Below are 13761 nucleotides of genomic sequence, written 5' to 3'. Positions count from 1 at the left end.
GTTTAAAAAAAAGAAACGATCAATGCTATCAGTATTCAATTTACCGATAATTCTGCGCCACTAGTCTGGTTACATGAACATAGAAGAAGCGCGCGTGGCAATTTATTTATTTATTTTATTTCCAAATACTGTTGGCCGTCATGGCCGTAACAGGGTGGGTACAGTGATTTTAATGCTAACACAGAATATAGTAAGTAGAACATAGTATAATGAAAACAAAACTGTAGAAAAGAATACATATTTTTCAAAAACCAATAAGAACTGTAGGAAGAAAAAAAAAACATATAGACAGACATTTGGACGATGTTACAGTATGCAATATGACAAAAAAAAACTACAGAGTTTCGAACGTTATGAGAACTGATGACAATGTACGTATAACACTAGTAATAATCATTTTTGTAATAGATCTTTAATTCGCTCTTCAAAACTTTCAATGCTCGTTGAAGTCAATACAGACACTGGCAACTCGTTCCACTCTTTTATCGTTCGAGGAAAAAAAGAATACGCGTACACATCAAGACAGCATTTTGGAACCAAGAACAAAAATTGATTGCTTGATCTGACGTTGCTGGTTTGCCTGGAAACAAGATAAGGCTTAGATTCAATATTAAAGTGTCCTTTTGATAACATAAAAAGAAATTTAAGTCTAGCAAGTTTCCGGCGTTGAGCCAGCGTAGGCAATTCAAGCAATCGGAGCATTTCAGAAACGGAGTCATTTCGAGAATACCGGGATAAAATTAGCCTAGCGGCTTTTCTCTGTATTTTTTCAATGCGATTTGTCAACCCTGATTGGAACGGATCCCATACTGCACTGGCGTACTCTAGCGTTGGTCTTACGTAAGTCAAATATGCAAGCAGCTTAACGGATGGTGTTGCTAGCTTTAGTTTGCGGCGAAGGAACCATAACTTTTTTTCTGCAGCTGTACAAATCCGGTTTACGTGTGGTTTCCAACTTAAGTCATTTGAAATTGTTAGGCCTAAGTATTTTACCGTGTCCGCTTCGGTGAGAGTGGTGGAATTCATTTCGTAATTACCTTTAATAACGTGCTTTTTTCGCTTGGTAAGCCTGAGCATGATTGATTTAGATTCATTGATTTTCATTTCCCATTTAGCGGCCCAACCTTCTACTGCTATAAGAGCTCGCTTGAGTGACGCCTGATCATTATGATTATTAATTTCTCGATATATTAGGCAATCATCTGCGAATAACCTAACAGTTATGTCGTCGCCTATGTCATGAGCAATATCGTTTATATAAACCAAGAAAAGAAGGGGTCCTAAGACGGATCCCTGTGGTACGCCTGAGGTTACTTTTAACAGATTGGATTTGCTACCATTTATTTCGACGTATTGTGTCCGACCTGTGAGGTATGAGCGGATCCATGCAACAACTTCATAACTTATATTCATTTCTATTAATTTATTTATTAATTTCATATGCACGACCCGGTCAAAGGCCTTGGAGAAATCTAAACATATAGCGTCTATCTGTTTTCTGTTATTCAGTGCAGTTGAAAAGTCATTAATTGTTTCTACCAATTGTGTAACGGTGGATAGGTTTCGTCGAAAACCGTGTTGATGAGAAAAGAAAGCCTTCTTGTCTTCAAGGTAACTATAGATTGACTTTGATATTATATGCTCAAGAAGCTTGCAGCACACACACGTCAATGAAATAGGCCGATAGTTTCCAATGTCTTGCTTTTCACCAGATTTGTGTACCGGGACAACTTTTGCAACTAGCCAATCATCTGGAATCTGTTTTTGTGCTAGCGATGCCTTAAATATTATCTCGAGATATCGGGCTACCCACTCCGCATACCTACGTAAAAACGCATTTGGTATACCGTCTGGTCCGATAGCTTTCTTGTCTTTAATATTAGACACTTTTAGTTGGGCGTACGTATCGAGCCCACGTACGCAGCACTGCCACGGGAGAGAACTGCGCATGTGCAGTACGTAACGCATCGATTCCAGAGATGCGCGCGTACGCCCGATAAAAAACGCGGCGTGCGTAAACGTGACCAGGCGAAGCGTACGCGGCGTGGCGCTCTCGCGATATCTCGATTGATATAGGAACCAGATAGCAAAACGGCAGCGATGGCGTCGAACGCAGAGAGCAACAAAGCCGGCCCAAATCGAGTTTATTTTACTTTGAGCGACGATATTGCGCTGCTAGCGGAAATACAAACTAGCGATCCCTTTAGGCACCCGGAGCAGTGGGAAGAGATAGCTTGGCGCCTCAGGGAAGCCCTGAAAAAACCTTTTACAGCGCGCTGTGTGCGCGAGCGCCTGAACCTGTTGCTGGCACGGTACTCGGAGAATGATCAGCGAAACCAAAAAAAGTAAGTCTTGATGATTGTTTCCGAGCACAGTACAAAATAGGGTGCGTTAGTCGTTGTGCGACCTTGCTATTGCACGGTAAGGCCACAGTAAAAGGGCACAGTAGCAATGGTCAACACAGTCTGTCTAAACGCACACAACGTGACCAAACACACGGTAAACGCGCATGCACATGCAAAACCACGCGTAACTGAACAAACCGACGTAGACCTTGGATCCAAAAAACGATTCGCCTTGGCTTGGATGCTAGTGGCCATTATGACGGCCGCTACTACGCGAGGGCGCTAAAAAGCACCCAAAAGCTGTTTTATTTCTAATAACATACGTCCAGTTGAACCAAACGTATCTCGGTACGGCAATACGGGGAACTAAAAGTGTCGTTGAGCGCTTCGCATGCAGCGTACGCAACGTATCGTGCCGCGTACGTGGGCTCGTTACGTACGCCCAACTAAAAGTGTCTATTAAGACAAAGTGCTACAATGCTTCATATGATACCTCTATATCAGGCATCTGTGAAATGTACGCGGATTCTAGCGCGAAGGATGAAAAACCATCTGCAGAACTCTCAGTAAAGACGGATTGAAAAAAATCATTAAAGCTAGTTGCAATGCGAGAGTAGTCCAACACAAGTTCATCATTGATGACAATGTCCCTGGGGCCTTCGTTGTCCAGTGACAAATGGCGCCAAAAACGGTGCGGATCATCCTTCGTAAAATTAGGCAATGTCACATCATAAAAAGTTTTTTTTAGCAGCAGTCATCTTCGTGCGCAATGCAATGCTTAGTGCGGAAATTTTATTGTGATCTTTTCTTGTCTTCTTTCTTTCACGGCTAATTTTCCGTTTTAAATGTATGATTTCTCGTGTTATCCATGGGTTGCGTTTATTTTTTTTCTTCTTTTTCATGGGCACAAACCTATTGATACAGTGAAATAAGACTCCTTAAATTCGTCCCACATTGCATTTGACGTCATTCGTCTGACTGAAGCTATCTAAACATAGCGAAAGGCACCGTTTTTTCATACACCACGACATTGCACCACGTGCAATGTCGTGGTGTATGACACTCTAAAAAGTGCATGCATTTGAATACGCAGCGAAATGAACATGCAACGCTGCGCGAGATTTCGTGATATTCACAGTGCATCTTGTATATTAATGTTATCTTGCGATACTGAAAACACGTGTCCCAATGCCTATTTGCTATGGGCGACGACAGACAAGGGCCTATGTTAGAATTCCCGGCATGATTTTCAATAGCGGGAAACAAGAGAAAAAATCATCAAAATTTCCGGAGCCCTCCACTGCGGAGTCCCTCATAATAGCGTGGTTTTGGGACAGAAAACCACAGATATCATTATTATTACAGAAAAAAATGAACAATTCTGATACAATTCTGCAGTATCTGACTACATACTTGGTGTGAACATTTTGTGTAGGTGTCTAGGAATGGACTATGAAGAAGAGTGCAGTATAGGATACGTTCGTCTGCTTTATTATATGTCCTTTTTATTGCGATAGAAATTATACGGACAGTCTTGGCTGAATTTTGCCGTCGCCGTCGCCCGTCATGCACCGTATATGTATAAGTATGTGTATATATATAAACGCCCCAAAGAAAAATAATTCAGAAAAATGCTTCCGAAGCGCGGAATCGAACCAGGGAGCTCTTGCTCCGCAGCGAGTGGCGCTATCCACTACGCCACGAAATGCAGATCCTCCATGTAGCTAACGGCGAGCGTTATATACACACCATTTACCGCTGGACGGACTCAGAGACGCTAGGCGCTTATAAGCGTTTCTTCATTACCAGCGAGATGGCGTTAGGAGCGCGACGGGTGGATTTAAAAGTCGTCGGCGAGCGCGCTCGCTTCTTGTTATGTTTGCGCAGGGAGAACCTTGCCCTTCCGCTGTCTGCTCGCGCGGTTTTCTCGTATTGAGGGGAAGAGGGATGTTTCACGCTTTCACCGTGATGTCCGCGCTCATGTTACGGAGCGTACGAAAGTCACTCGAGCTCAAGGGACGCCGCTAAACGAATTTAGCATTGCACCCCGTCCCTCCCGCTTATATAACACCGTGTAAATGGACTTTAAGGAAAAGAATAATGATGTTGTTACGAGTAATTGTTTCCTTTTCATAGTGAGCGCGTGTCACTTGCTAAAACTAAGTGCATGTTGTCGTCTGGCACAGGTCAAGCTAGATTGCACGGTAAGTTTCACGACTGCTTTAAGGCTCATTCATACCTGCGACTAGCACCGGTCGCGCGACCATTTAAGACTGACGACCACAGAGCGACTCTTCGCGACCGACGTTCACACCTGAGTGCGAGTTACACTTGTTGCCACACTGAATTCACGTCTGCTCGCACATGTCTCGCATTGTCATTGCCCCGTAAAATAAGCTGACGTCCTGTTTCTGCGCACCTGATTGGTTCAGAAGGTTGGAACTGCAGTCGCGCGACTGACACATCGAGCAGCGAGCGATTGAGCTAAATCAGTCGCTTTGCGATCAAATCGGTCATTTGCGACTAACTTGGTCGCGCGACCGGTGCTAGTCGCCGGTGTGAACGAGCCGTTATAATACTCGGATAAGACTGCGCGCAGCTCCAGTAGCTGAGTTAATTCTGCGACTAACGCGGTGACTAGTGATAACGCTGGAGTCTTCGATCATGCATATGTAAAAGCCGACGTGCTTCACCGAAGGTCAGCGTATTCTACAATCGACGACTGCGCTCGCCGCTATCGTTGTTGTGTTAATGTTATTCGCTTGTGCAGTGAGCCTTGCTTGATATTCTGGGCGCATGTACGGTCAATAAAGAGTTTCGTTTTTAACAATCTGACTGATGCCTTCTTCACTGTCATAACCACGTGTAAATATGATAATGATGATGGTGATGATGTGTCCCAGAATGATATACAAAAACATAAATACAGGCGCGTCTGCTTTGTGATTCCTGACACTATGCGCTTTTCTATCGCATTCGTAACACGTCTACTGTTCACAAGGTGAAAAAATAGGCTCGAGAGTCTGACGGAATTCCGTCTGGTCGGGGACAAACAAAGTGAAATGGCAGAAAACGCAAACCAAGGTAAAAACAGAATTTTCAACGAATACACCGTTCGCTGTTATTGTGAGTACGGCTCCCGTGCGGGAGGCAAGAGGCTTTTTATAATTGTGTTTTACTTCGGCCGGCTGTCTTTTTTATTTCGCTGAGTAGAAGTGAAATGTTAATTGATTCCCATCGAATCAACATGAATGTGAAAGAGTGAATAAGATATTTGGGCGCGTAAAGCTTTTAATCCCAGAAAAAGCAACGAAAAAAAGCAGTCACTGAGTGTTCCCGTTACTTCATATAACATTTTATTACTCCATCCAAGATTTGTTCCACGAAGTACTCAAACTTTTTCTTTCGCGTTCACCGAGATTCGAAAGAAATCGCTGATTTTGAATAAAAAAGGGGGGAATAAGTTTACATTCGCATGGATTTTTTGCCATTCACAAGGTCGACCGAAATCCCGAATTAAGGCAGTTGGTTTACAGACTTCACTTCGACGAAAACGTACAGCTGAGGAGTGCATGTGATTTGCATGATAGAAAGAACGGCCTCGCCGAGAAAAAGAAAAGTTGAACTGTAAGATTTGCTTTTATGCATTTTAAGGAACCGCTATCGCACGTTGCCCGCCTTACTGCTGGTGGCAGTCATATCTACAACAGGTGGCTCGGGGTTGAAAAATTTTGCATACGATCCGCACCGCCTGCATTGCTTACTTTTCATGGCTGCTTTTTCGTTCTTAATGTATGCGCCGTATATTATGCGAATGGCTTCGCCCTTTCAAGGCTTCAAAAAGTCTCAGTGTTTGCTCTGCGCATTTCAGCTCACTTTAAAACGCGAGCGCCTGGAGAGACCATCATGCATAGAAAGAAAAGAAATGAAAGGAGCATGGTTGAATGCGAAGCAGAATCTTGCAAATAAAGATTTGAAGAGCTTCTGCGTCGAAGAAGCAGAGAGTTCACCGTAATGCCCAGAGTGCCCCGAAGTGCAATGAAAGAAGAAAAAACAAAACACAAGTGAAATGCACAGGGATGAAGAATTTTGATACTCTCTGGTCTTATCGCATTCAGCTCGGCTGGTGCCCCCTTGGGGGCCGCCGTCATCGGAATTCCCATATCTGACTCACGTCTCCTTCGCCACGCTCTTATTTTATTTTGCTCCCAGGCGGGCACTCCATTAGTGTCTGCGCTCTCGAATGCGAACCGTTCGGTAAAGAGTCCTTTTTTTTTATTCTACGCGAGAGCAAATCGAAAGACACCCAGACAAAGGCGGCAAGCTCGTGGCTCGTGACGCCGCTTGTCGTACGGCGCGAAACACACGGGCGCGTTTTCATCTAGAATTACTTTTTTTCTCGCTCAGTCACGACAATTGCGGCGTGACTCGAAAAGCAGACCGCTACTCTTCAGTTGTATGGATTACATCAAGGAACTTCTTGGGGTCACGCAATGCCTCTACGACACATTTTGTCAACTCCGTCTGGAAACCCTGCACCGCGAAGAAAAAATTTGTTTTTCAAGAGCGGAGCGAGCTTTTCCTTGCGCCGGATAGTGCGAAGAGTAATTATCATCATCATGAAGCAGTACGCGCTCGCATCGTCCTCTTCAACTTCTGCTTCGCTCCTAAAACACGTGCGCCGATTTCTCTGGCGTGGCCTGTAATAATCCTGATGGGTGAGAGGAGAGAACGAGTACAAAGAGAGAGAGAGAGAGAGAAAGAAACAGCGAGACAGAAAGAAAGCTATAAAGAAAGAGAAAATCATGCGAAAAAAATACTGATAAGGTGGCAGGATTCGAACCTGCGTACCAACGATCCGAAGGCGAGCGTCCTAACCACTCGGCTATCCAGGCACTTTTTTTTTATTACCTATAGTGTACAATTTCATGTCACAAACATACAGATTAAAAAAAAAGGAAACATGCATAGCAATGATGGTGCTTTTTCGAAACGTCAACCTGTCACAGATTTAAAGATTTAAAGTCGCTTCAATGAAACCAAGTCCTCTAACATAGACATCCATATTGGTGGTTCTTCCTGAACTCGATAGGTTTAGGAGTGTGGTTTGCTGGGCCAGTTGGTACATGATGAGTGGTGAAGGGTTCCAGCAATTTCAAACACGAGCACAAGAAAGATTTCTCTTAAATATATTGCGTATTAGATTAAATACTCTATAGCGGAACGAGCTTCTGGATCAGCGTTTTGTACTGCCATTCTCGTTTTCCATATGCTGTGCATGCATACCAGCATAACCATGTCATAGGGGAAACCTGTTTTAGATGCGAAGTATCTTAAGGTCGAGCTCAATCCGGTGGTGGTGTGCGGCGTGACCACCCTTACTGCGCATGCGCATACCCTCTCCACACACCTCCTGTGCATTCCCCCTCACCATTCCCCCTGCCCTTTACCCCTTCCCCTCTCCACTTTCCCTCTCCACTTCCCCTCTCCCCTCCCCCTTTCCACTCTTACTCTGAAACGCGGGCTAGACATGCCGAAATTCTCTCCTGCACAACGCCGCGATGAGCTCGAGCGCATGCGCGTCCCCTCCACTTCTGTCTCCCCTCCTACGCTGCCCCACTCTCGCCCGCCTGTCGACCGCGTTCCCCGCTCGCCCTGTGAGAATTAACGGCCAGGCTAGATGGAAGATACGACGCGCGTAGCGTCCCTCTTCGCGTTCTACGGCGCGAGGTCGGTAGCATGCCCAACGAACGCCAACGGAACGCGATCGTGCAAGTGCTCCGGCTTCGCATCGCCTCATGGTCCCCTTTAGCGGGAGATGGTGTAATTTTTATCTGTGGAAAAGAAGCGAATTCCACAGTGAGTGATCGGTAATTGTTTCTTTAAAGTAGGTTGAAGAATTTTTTAAGTTGTTTATTTGACGGCACTCAGCGATATAGCGCAATGGCGACGGTCACAGCACAGCACGGACTCTCAGCGCGAGCGGCGTCCGTTCAGGAGACACCAAAGAGGACGACCCACTAGAAGGCGACCCACTATAGAAACACCAATAGGCTGTCCGAGGGCCGAATTACATCCCGTCGAAGCATATCGTCGACTTGATCATTAATTAGCCGAATTTCTGCGGGAGATGCGATATGGACGTTGCCGCAGTGGTGGTTGGGCGTCAGTGTCGATGCGATGCGTCAAAGCGGACGTGCGGCCGAGAGAAGTTCGCCCTACATCGAAAGAAGAACGAAATTCTTCCAACATGCACAGAAGCTGGGAAAGCTGGACCGACGTGAGGTCGTCAGCAACGGAGGGACAAAATACACCAGCGGGTGATGAATCAGACGTCGAAACAGCACTGATGGTACGGGAAATGGTACAGTGGGAGTCAGCAGTTGCAGCCAGAACTTGTGCGTCTTCGAGGGGTTCCAGTCTGCCGAGACATTCCCCTCGAACCAATGTAACGATGTACGGGGATGGGTTGGTCACAAAAATAGCGGTGCTGCCCTGAGTGACTTGCAAGGTCGCGAAAGGTACCACCAAGCCTTTCCTAGTGCAAACGCGGTCAGATGACGAAAGAAGGGCAATGGTGTCGGAGAGGCCGACACAGTAGACCAACACAGCCGTTGACTAATCTGGAAGCAATTTGGTATCATCTTGACGAGGATCTTGCTCAATACCGATGGACTGTTTGTCAGCGTCAAATGTGAAAATGGTGCGAGATCGATTTCGGCGGGTGCGCAATGAATTACGGCGTCGTGGCGGGAGAGAAAATCTCATCTCAGTATGACGTCGTGAGAGCATGCAGCAATTATGATGAACTCAAAGTCGTGTAGAACATCCTGAATGAGGACGCGGGCAGTGCATACTGCTGTAGGATGAATACTCTGGGAGCTGGTGGTACAGAGGGACATCCCAGAAAGTGGCGTCGTCATTTTTCGGACAAGGCGTCTAAGTTTTGCGTCCATAACGGATGTGGCGGCTCCAGTGTCGATAAGAAAAGATGCGTGAACACCGTCCCCAAACGCGTCTATTACAGTCGATGGACTTCGCTGAGGGCTTTAACAGTTCGAGAGCGTCGCAGCCCTTGCCTCCTGGACTGCGACGACTAGTTTTCCTGCTCTCGTGCGACCGAACGTGGCCGCATGGGTGACAGTGAGCGACGTCGTGGAGACGGAGAGCGGCGAGTAGATGTAGCTGGGCGTGGCGTCGGTGACATAGGTGGAGGTGGGTTGTAGAATGCACGGCTGGACTGGCTGGTGACAGGTGACGCGACTCGAGACAGCAGCACGCGAGACGGCAATAACGTGCCACGTGACCGGCGTAACCGCAAGCAAAGTAGATGGGCTGGTTGTCAGGCGTGCGCCATCGGTTCGCCGGGGCAGGTCCCAGCCATGTCGCAGGATGCCATTGACTAGACGGCTGCTGAAATGACTGCATGGTGGGCTGCAGTCGGGGCCCAGGGATGACTTGAGCATACGTAGCCGGCACACCCGCTTCGAAGGACTGAGGTCTAGCGGCGGCGTCGGCGTAACTCAGTGGGGAAGCAGCATGGGTTAGCAAGGGTGGATCTTTAGCCTTGGTGGTGCGACATATATACAACGTTAAGCGCAGTACTGAATTGACGAGGACGGGACAGGGACACACACGCAAGCGCTTGTGTGTGTGTCACTCCCTGTCCCGTCCTCGTCAATTCAGTACTGCGCTTAACGTTATACAGCATGGGTTACTTCGGGCGTCGTGGCGACAACTTGAGCGTAACTCTGGCCCGCCGGAGCCGGAGGAAGAAGGGTGGTCGACGACTGTTGAACGTGCGGCGGGTGGGCAAAGGCCAGGAGAGAGAACTGGCGTGCAATTTCCTCGCGCACGTATGACTTGATTTCTGCCAGCAACGGGGCCTGGTCAGATATTGCCGCCACGCCAGCAAGCTCTGCGTCGAGTGATAGGGAGCGACGGGTCATCGAACGCTACCGGCGGAGCTCCTCGTAGCTCTGGCACAGTGTTATGACTGGAGGCCGGATTTTTAGGCACTAAAAAAGCTCGTTTTAGGTGCCAAAAATAGGCAGGCAAACAATGTTTTAGGCTTCCAGAATCGTAAAAAAACGCCAGGCCTGCGCGGAAAGCGCAGCACTGTCACAGCGAAAGCTGGAAAGCGGCATTTCTAGAGCCCGTTATAAACTCTGTTGTGGCTACTGATACAAGTACACTAGGAACGTACCCACTACGCCACAAATCATAATTTTTGTGAAGTTGGGAAGCACCCACTACGACATTACTCGTCGTTCTGCGGAGAAGCGAGGTACCATCTGTAAGGCATTATGTGCACTTTGTTGGTGCGACGGTTAATGACGATGAAGAATTATGGCTGATCCCTTTGTAATGGATTGGAAGCTTTAAAAGACCCACTAGTTACGTAATTCGCATTATGTGACGCCCGGTTGTTATTTCATTCTCCCGCCACGCTTTATAACATACGCTAACGTGAGAAAGAGATACAGAGAGGAAATTAACCTTGTTGAGACCCTGAGCAAATGGACCATGGCAGCCTTATGGGCTTCCTTGGCAACCAATAGAAGTGCACTTGCGAGGAACCCACTACGTTATAAATCATCATAACTTTTCTGAAGTCGGGAAGCAGCCACTATGCAATTTTTCTTCATTGTGCGCTGAATCGCAGTAACTGCTAAACACCTGTAAGGCATTATGTGCACTTTGTTGATGCTGTGACTGATGACGATGAAGAATTATGGCAGAGCCCTTTGTAATGGGTTGGAACCATTCAACAACCAAATCGTTGTGCAATTGGCGTTGTGTGACGCCTGCTTACAGAACTCGCGTTGTGTGACACTTGGTTGTTATTTTACTCCTCTACCACGCTACATTGCATATGTTAATGTGGTTCCTTCCCGACATGAAGCCTGTATGGGCACCGTGCATACGTTAGGAGCCGCCACAGTCGCACGCTGCCTCCAGCGCCAAAGCGGCCACGGCAGCAGATTTGGCGGGATGGGAGGCAGACAACACAGGCGGCGGCAAGCCACTGCGCCGTGTTTTGGTGCTTCGCTTGAAGCGTTCTCTTTCCCGTTTGCTTCCAAATGACGGCAAATTGTTATCAGCTGTCAGAGAACGTAGCGTTAGCGCATGTGCTTCTTTTCGCCAGACCTCGTGTATCCTCAGGCAAACGCGGCAACATAAAATGCATTAACTGGGGGAAGACAACGGAGGTGACGAGCCCGCTGAGCGAAACTGCACACTTGTAACGCGGGCCGTCTCACTCACTAAACAATCACAGCTTATCACCCTCGAGCTAACGCGGCAGCTAACTCAGCGGCAGCTTGAAACCGGCAATACCAGCAATTGCACTGTCACGGCCGCTGAATGAAAAAAAAAACGCTTGCCATCGAACGGCCATGGCACTGCATTCGCTGCGCCGACTTATTCAGTGCAGCCGAGTTCGTCGTCGCGGCGCGTGTTTTGCTGCCATGGCACTGCAAAGCGTGCCAATTATTATTACGCTTGGATTCAGAGAGCTGCGTGATATAGATAGTTTCTTCCGAGGAGCTAACCTGAAGAAGGGCAGGGAACTCCTCGAAGCGGGTCACGTTCACGGCGTCGTGGAAGAGGTGTTGCTCGGCAGATGAACAATCACGGTCAAATGCAACCCCAGAAAAAAAAAAACCCATCTATTTGCAAAACTCACTTTTGTCGTCGAACGAGTGCGATCCAGCGTTCACGCCGATTCCGTTCATATTCTCTAAATGGAAACCGGTAAAAACGCGTGCCCAGAGAATTCCTGTAGGGGTTATTGCACCCAACAACGCAGCAATTATTCCTGGAGTTCGGCATTCCTACGAACAGCGGAACCGGCACAAAACGAACTGCCCGCGAAAATACCTTGCGCTGTCACAGCGGGAGCGTGGAGCGAGCAGGGGTGCAATCGCGGAGCGTTGTTGTATGCTATATTATTCTTATCGTCCACCACCTGCGGCTGACTGATCGCGTTGATAACGCGGACGTACCGTCGCTCTGGTCACTAGCCAAGCGCGAGAAGCACGAAAAGTGTAGTCATCGTAAAAGGCATAGTTCCTTGACTTCACCCCATTGCGAGCGCGTCAGAGCATCCCGCCAAATCTGCGCTTCTTGCCGCCAGGGACGCCGAGCGGAGTTACGTCTGCACGGAGCCTATAGGGTCATTTTGCAAGGCAGTTTCAAGCACCGGCATGACTCAGAGGTTGAATACTGGGCTCACACGCAGAGGGCCCAGGTTCGAACCTCGTTCCATCCTGAAAATGTTGTCTTATTTCGTTTTTTTTCCTATTTCGAGCGATAGTGGTTACGGACACCGGCGGCGGCGGCGGACAACTACGGCGCCAAAAACGGCCCTTGTTGTGATCTCATAACAGCTTTCGCTGTAAAAAACATGGCTGATCCCTCTGTCATAGGAATCGGTATAACACAACAGTAAAACGTGTCTTCACAGACGTAGTTGAGCGTTTGTTGTGCATTGTTTCGTCCCGAGGGCGGAGCAGTGATTGCTATAGCAACAAGTTGTAATATCACGCGAAAAACGGCAAGCAGCTCAAAACTTGCAACGCGCGGCTCAAGCAGAAAGGACGCACGGAAAGAACATACACAGGAACAGCGCGAACTAACTACTGTCACAACTCGACAGTTAAAGCGCGCTGGTCAAATACAAAGGAGGACTCACGAAACAAACGCATAAGTACACACAGGATGAGCGCGAACTGTGACAGTTGTACCTTATTCGTGAGTGAGCAGCGCGCTCCTTTCGCAAAAGCGGCCGCTGCAGTGAGCGAAGTGACCTTCGTGCTCTCTGTAACTTCAACGCAAGCTTGCGATGTGAGCGCAAGACGTACAAACCACCGCCATCACAGATAAGCGCGCGCGCTCGAGCGACCACGCCCTGTAGAAGCGGAAGCTCATCTCAACGCGTGGGGCGACGACCTTTAAAGCGCGCCCTTCGAGCCCTTCGCGCCTTGTCGGTAGTGATACCGAAAACACGCTGACGTACCACCAATCTCCGAGTACCGCCACTGGCAAATGGTGTATATAAATAGCACACCGTTAGTATGATGAAGAACGTGCCGTCTGTGGCGGAATCGTTTCGCACTGCGCGCTGGGGATCGTGGTGTCGTAGGTTCGACTCCCGGTGACGGAACGTTTTCTTCTAGGTTTTTCTTTGCCATATGTTAGTCTTTATATTTTGCAGCGTCATATCCGCGACGGAAATGCGTCAGTGGAGCCGTGGTGGACACCGGCATAAAACGCTTTCGTGTTAAAAGACAGAAAGAGAAAGTAAGATAGAGACAGATGTAAAAGAAAGAAAGAGAAAGAAAAAGGAAGTGAAAAATACACATAGAGAAAGAAAGAAGGGCAAGAAGGAGAAAGATAGAAAGAGCGAGAAAGA

This window comes from Rhipicephalus sanguineus, chromosome 8, assembly GCF_013339695.2.
Source record: "Rhipicephalus sanguineus isolate Rsan-2018 chromosome 8, BIME_Rsan_1.4, whole genome shotgun sequence".
NCBI classification, from domain to species: Eukaryota; Metazoa; Arthropoda; class Arachnida; order Ixodida; family Ixodidae; genus Rhipicephalus; species Rhipicephalus sanguineus.
The sequence above is the reverse complement of the archived record's forward strand: the minus strand, read 5'-3'. Positions refer to the sequence as shown.